Below are 7,450 nucleotides of genomic sequence, written 5' to 3'. Positions count from 1 at the left end.
AGTAGAAATCATCGTGATACACGAGGGTTTGTCTATAAGGGAATAAATGCTTCAAATATTAGCAAAGAGGTAAAATTTGTTAAAGCTATAATTCTTCTCAATCAGAGGCTTCCACTGATGACAAAGATGCTCCTATCTCTTGTAAAGAAGAAAAGTCTGTCAAGCCTAAGAATAGTGTTCAACCAGCAGTAATCAAATAGAGCACTTCTGCTAAGAAGAAGAAGAAGAACACTCGTCGAGATCCAATGCAAGAGGACCCACAAAAAGGTAACACTAAAACTCATACTTCGTATATTTATACTAAGCATTATTATTATTGTGGTTATAAAGGACACTTGCAATGAGGATGCAAAGTTCGTAAGATGCAAGATGCGCTTTCCATTGTATCAAACGAATTGGTTAAGTTTTCTCCTCTTAAGAACTCAGATCGGTATTGTCCTAAGTTTAGGCAAAAGAATTATTATAATGTTAGTTCGAATTTTTCATATCACTCGACAAGGTCATCTCATAAAAGAACCGAATATACAAAGAGAGATAAATTTGTAAATGCAAAGACAATATCTGATGTTCCAAATTGGAGAAAGGGTGTTTCGCAAAATATTTAAAAGGACAATGATTCTAATGGTATTATGAAGGAGAAAGCTGCTCCTGCGAAACCCAACTCTAAATGGGTCCCAAAATCCTCCATAGACAAGAAGGGACCAAAAGTTAGTCACAAGAATGACTCTCAGCTGCTAATTGTTGGTGACAATAATTACAAGAGTCTTCTTGAAAGACTAAAGAAAGACATTATGTCTGAAATCTCTTGTAATAGTAAAGGTTTTGACAATGACACTCTTCATCACAAGTTAAAAAGAAAAACAAGAGATGGAACAAGAGAAAACAAACCAAGCAAGAGGTCAAGAATGATGATTTTGTCTTAGTCACTCGTGACGAACAAGACAAGGATCAACTCAACACAACCTAATTGTGTTAGAATGTGCATGCTCACCTTGGTGCTCAATCTTTTGAAAGGTGAGGAATCACATGAAAAACTGAGCACATGATCTCTCGGTTATTATATGACTAATTAACATCTTTAGGGAGATTTCTTTTTTTTCTATCCTCATACTTTCTCTATCTATATTTGGGTTTTGATAGAAACGGTAATTGTGAGTTTATTATGTTTATATCTACTGATCATATATGTGTAGCTCTTGATTTTACGGTTAAAACGAGCCAAAAATCACTAAATTCGGACATCGTATGCAAAAGTTATGTCAAAAACAGTTTAGTATTGTGATCCGTCACTAGAGCTGCACATGAGCCGGTACAGTCCGGTTTTCTGTTGGAACCGGTAACTGTACACGGAGTTGACCGGTTCTTCAATTTGAGGACATGTACCTGGACTTGTACCTGTCCCGGTAAGACCGGTCCGGTTCCACTCCGGTACCGGTTTTTTATCTGAATTTTGAAACACACAGTAATATAGTATGTATGACAGTAAAGTAACAACCTAAGAGTCTAAGACTAAGTTCAACATTACAAAGTTCAAAATAACAAAGGTTTAAAACATCACAGTATCAGTGAATCACACTTTAAGTTCAAAGTTCAACATTAAAACATAGTACTAAAAAGTAAAAACAACATTTCCATAAGTCTGCGACAAGAAATGAAATGCAATCCTTGCAAAGGATGGGGGACTTCTCGAACAATGGCACTGGCTGCACTGACACGGAGTTTACATCAAGATTCTTTTAGCAGAGAATCCCATATGGCTGCAACATGGAACAAAAAAGTAAAACAAGAAAGTAAGCAAGCAATACAAGAAAACTTGAAAAGTAAGTTCTATTAAATAGAAGAAAACCTAATATATTACCTGCCTCATCTTCAACAGCATCATCAGGTATATAGTCACATAGAAGATAAAGAGCAATGGGCTTTTGAAGAAAGCTTTGTGTACAGAGAAATGCTTCGACTGTCCTTGTAGACATAGAAGCTCTCCATGGAGTCAGCACGCGCTTCCCGGTGCTAAAAGCTGATTCAGAGACCACTGAAGACACATGAATGGCTAATATATCTCTTGCCATGTATGAAAGTATCTTATACCTGCTTGCATTATCCTGCCACCAAGCCAATATGTCAAAATGGTCAGGTTGACCTATTTCACGCATTCCACCTTCAATCACATCTGTCAAATACCTGTCGAGCTTAGTTGTTCTTGCCTCTTCAACACAACTTGGGGTGTCCCAATGTTGTTTCCTCCTTGATTGAATTCTAGCAAACAGACCAACAGATTGCACACTAACTGGATAAGCAACAATATGAGCATCACTACTTGACCCCTCCTCATGAACTGAATACAAGGACTTATAATCTTAAAAGAGTTCCTCAAATTCTAATTTCACCTTTCTCATAACTCTTTGAACCTCCCATGTATTATTCTCATACAAACAATTAAGAGTAAATTCCAAACCCTTTTGTTTCTCTCTTGGATCTAACAGATGAGCAATAAACATTACAGAATTCATTGATTCATACACACCCCAATACTTATGGTACTTAGAACACATTAGACGAGACATACGAGCAATAAAAGGATCTGATGCTACATTGTTTCTAAATTCTACTAATTGTTCATTGATGAGTAACGATTGCCATAAGAACATATGAGTAGTGACTTTTATAGATGCAGAAAAGTTGACAGTAGCATCGAAGAATACCTTTAGACACTTCACAAGACCTCTAGCATATTTCCAATCTTCTTGATAAGGAGCATGTTGACGAGGAATCTTTTTCTTCTTATTCTGCTTTGCCTTGTTCTTGCTTGTTGGATCCAACTCCTCAACCTCTTCTTCCATATCCTCAACCTCTTCCTCTTCTTCCATATCCTCAAACACGTCTTCTATGACAACATTACTAGTTATAGCTTCTTCAATATCAGCATCAGTAGGTAAAACAGATTCTTTTTCTTGCTCAAAGATAAACCTCTGTTGAAATTCCTTATCAATCTGTGCTAACATTGCAAAAACTTTTTCATATTTTTCAGCAGCATCTAACATCAAGTAAGTGCTATTCCATCTAGTATACACATCTAAAATCAGAGATTTCTTACAATCTACCTTTGCTAGAGAAGCACATTGTTTAAATTTTTCGTGCCTAGAAGGAGAACTAAGAACGTATTTTACAACTGACCTTATTCTTCTAACTGATACATTAAAGAGCCTTACTGCATTTTTTATGACAAGAGTAAGAACATGGGCTGCAGACCTCACCTAGAGAAAGAACAAAACAAAAAGGATACTGTCAAATTCAATGCTTAAAAATGCAAAACAAAAAGATACTCAGAGAAGCTATGTTCATGAAACTGTCAGCATTTATATCTATACTTCAGTAGCTCAGTTGACAACAAACTCAAACTTAACATGATTTCAGTGCATTTTATCTAAAGCAAGACATTACATGAATAACAAGTGCAGAACATGATAAGAATGTAACATGGAATGCAGAACATGATAGAACGTATCATGGACTTACATGTAAATATTTGGCTCTAATTGGTGATCATGTCCATTTAATGACAACATTCTTCAAATGCTCAATAGCCAATTTGTTTGTGATGACATTGTCTAGAGTGACACCAAATACATCTTGTAGACCCCAATCCTTCAAACAATCCACCAGCTTCTCACCGATTGCATTACCAGTATGACCTTCAACTTGGCAGAACATGAGTATTCTCTTTTGTAGCTTCCTGTTCTGATCAACATAATGAACGGTTACACAAATATAGTTATAATTATTTGGTGATGTCCATGTGTCCGTTGTCAAAGATACCCTCTGCTTATATGTCAAGAAATAAGTTTTTAGGCTATTCTTCTCTTCTACATACATCTTCAATACATCCCTATAAATTGTCATACGCCCTGGAACCTTGAATCTAGGCTCTTCCACCTGCATCATTGCCACAAAACCTGACCCTTCTACTGCTCTAAAAGCTATTTCATCCCTTATTATCCACTCAACAAGAGCCTTTCTTAACTTTTCATAGCTGTAAGAATGAGCAACAAGTTTACCATCTTCACCTGGTTTTGGGGGTGGCATAAATAGAGTTTGTTGCCCCTTGTCTTTCTCTACCTTCCTGTTTGGATTTTTAAGGCATCTCTTCAAATGCTTATGTAATCCAGAAGTTCCATGTACGTCATTGTCAGCAGCATACAATCCCTTGCAATGATGACATTCAGCTTGAACTTCACTTATCCTGGTCATCTCCAACCAAACTTTAGATCTCACTTTACCATGCTTCTTTTTGCTGTCACCAACTTCAGTTGTACTTGTTGGCGTAGGTTCAGTTATATTTGGAGTTTGAGTTGAACTTGGTGTAGGAACAGTTTCTTTTGGTCTTACACAAACAACAATGCTATTACTGGAATCATCTGGTGCTTTGCGCTTCCCCATTTAGCACCTCAAAAGCCTGCAAGAGAAGTAAAGAACATTATATGCAGTATATTAGCCTTATAGACTTCAAGCACTAGTTCCTTACAAGAGTGAAAGGTGCAGAACAAGAGTGAATTACTTGCAATAACAATTCATCCAAAACAGAAATAAGAGAATTAAAATGCAAGAGAGATTTTCTTCACTATTCTCTACTAGTAGTATTAACAAAACAAAAGAGACCCTCTGCAAGAATGCAATTAAGTATAGAGATAAAAACAAGACATCTAAACAACAGAAACAACAAAAGAAATCCAAATTCAAGCAAAATTCATTTCATTAATTCATAATTCCATATCAAATTCTATATCAACTAAATATAAATATACAGAGCAAACAAATTACAAATCCCAAATTCCGTAAATAGTACACTAACAAGCAACAATCCAATCAATCTTAAAAATCCAATTGATTCATGATTAAACAAGAACCCAAGATTCAGTTAGGGTTTCATCATCCTTGTTAATTATTTCATTCAAATTATGTAATTATAGAAACCATAAGAAACCCAGAAAAGATCTATCACTTTATAGAGATTCAGTAGAAGAAAAAAAGAAAAGAAAATTTCTAAATTTTCTAATCACCAGATTATGTAAACAAAGAGAACCAAAATTGAGATTCAAACCAAGACTAACCTTGAATCTGTGGGGGAGTAAAAATTGATACCTATGAACAAAGAGATTTGACGATCTGTGGAGAACTGGAGATTGAGTGATAACCCTAAGTGCTGTGAGACTAATGTTGTTCTCTTTCAGACAGAGAAAGAAAAAAATGAAATGAAATTGGCTCGAAGATAGTAGATAGACTAAACCTAGGAGGGACGGCTAGGATCTAATATCATAGAAAATATCAACGGCTTTAAATTACTAGGAATTTGGGTCCGGTACAGGCCGGGACTAACCCAAGAACCAATACCTGTACCGGCCTACTTCGGGTATCATCTTTCAGAACCGGTACATGTACCGGTAACTCCGGGTACGGTTCGGTTCAACTCCGGTTCTTTCGGTTCCGGACCGGTACAGGTAAAATGGATCGGGTCTTGTGCAGCTCTATCCGTCACAAATAAATCTTGGGGAACCGATCCTAGTGATAGTTGCAATGGAGGGAACCGATCCTAGTGAGAGGTCCCCATACGAAGAAGTGTAAAAACTGTTTTGCGCATAACTTCTTCGTCCGAACTCGGAATGACCTCATTTTTTTTGCGACGGTTTCATAATTCAATTTCCTGAAATATTGAAGTAATTGAAATACTTGATTTTACGTTGAATACTTCTGGTGTATTGCAAATTGATTTATGGGATGTTTGATTTCGGTTTTACTACCTTAATATTCGATCTCATATATTGTGAACCCTTATGGTTTGGGTGATTTTTTGATTTAGCGGGATTAAGTTTTACCCCTAGTAGGTAGGATTTATCAAAGGATCATGAGGGGTTCTGGTAGAAACAATATGTGAAAAAGTCACAATATGTTGAATTGGTTATGGTTTAGCATAAAAGCATATGTGTTTCGAAGGTTTTCAACTTTTGCTTGAAATTGTTAAAACCGGTTTTCAACATTTCTATGGTTGATGAACACGCAAGTGTGACACATTTTCACCCATAAATACACTAGCTGGGACTCATTTTATCACTAATAAGCTTGTGTTGTGGGTGTTTTTGGGCAAATAAACGTTTTGAGAAGAATCAGCTCGAAAAATTGTTAAAGGAACCTCCAGAGGACAATTTCTATTCGGACTTTCATTGTTGGCTAAGGGGTACTCAATTACTAAGGGGCGCCCTAATTGCTATTCACACCCCATGGCACCCCATCTACTAAAGGCACCCACGTTTTGGTTAGAGGCAGCCTTTTCTTCCCCGTTTGAATTTGTTTTTGGCGGGAAAATTATTTGATGAACAGCGAACTCGGAGTTATTCACTGGATTAAACCCGGAGAGTGATGATTGGACCTTTCTTGATTATTTTGATTGTTATGGGCCTATTATGGGTAAACAGGGCCGGTAAGAGTTTCACTGTCAAAGAAAAAAGGAAATTCACGTGGATTCGGATTAATACAGGGAAGTCAATATTAGGGATTCTGTTGGAAATATTTTTGGTACTTACGTGAGTTCTAGTTCTGCTGAAACAAATATTAAACGTGAAGGGAGTGTGCAGGTTTCCATCCTACGCGTGAGAAGATAAACATGAAAGAAAATATTCACCTAATTCTTCATAAGGCTGAGAGATCTCTGGAAAAGATTTGGAAGATATTCTATAAGATTTGTTCACAGGATTTGATTAGGATTGACCTGTTTCCATTAAACAGGAGTGGTAATTGCGTTGAAATCAAAAAGGGAAGGATATTTTATCGTTTGGAACAAAACAGGGCAAGGAAGATATTCACGGGTTTCTGTTATTTATCTTTGGAAGATTTTGCGCATTAATGGGAGAAGATATTCTGTCAGACTTGGTTTTATTCTCACAGGAAGTTTGGAAAGTTTAACAACCAACAAAAGATGCGTGAAGGAGGCAAGAAAGGGAAGAAAATATCTCGAAGATATATTCTTTTACTACCGAGTATTGGAAGAATTTTTGGAGTGATTGAGCGATATTTCTTGGTTCTCTTAGCTATATAAAGAGTGTTGATGTTTCATCGAAGGGTATCGAGAGTTGGGAGAGTTTGTAACGCCTGTTTAGCGGTTTATGTTATTTTTCTCCTTTTCTTCATTGTAAACACCAATTGAGCTATATAAAAAATATTTTGAGTGTGTCTACATCATGAGTAGCTAAACCCCAACACTGGGACGACGGAGGAAGCCGAATTTCATACATGGGTAAAATTATTTTATTCTCTATATGACTTTTGCACTAATTAAAATAGAATTATGATTTTGATTAATTAGTTGTCATTTCATTTGATGGGTCATGCTTTCTTAGATGTTTTAATGTCCCATACTTAGGATTTACAACTAATATTTTGAGAATCTATCTTGGCAAAG

Source organism: Papaver somniferum, chromosome 8 (genome assembly GCF_003573695.1).
Source record: "Papaver somniferum cultivar HN1 chromosome 8, ASM357369v1, whole genome shotgun sequence".
Classification (NCBI taxonomy): Eukaryota; Viridiplantae; Streptophyta; class Magnoliopsida; order Ranunculales; family Papaveraceae; genus Papaver; species Papaver somniferum.
The sequence above is the reverse complement of the archived record's forward strand: the minus strand, read 5'-3'. Positions refer to the sequence as shown.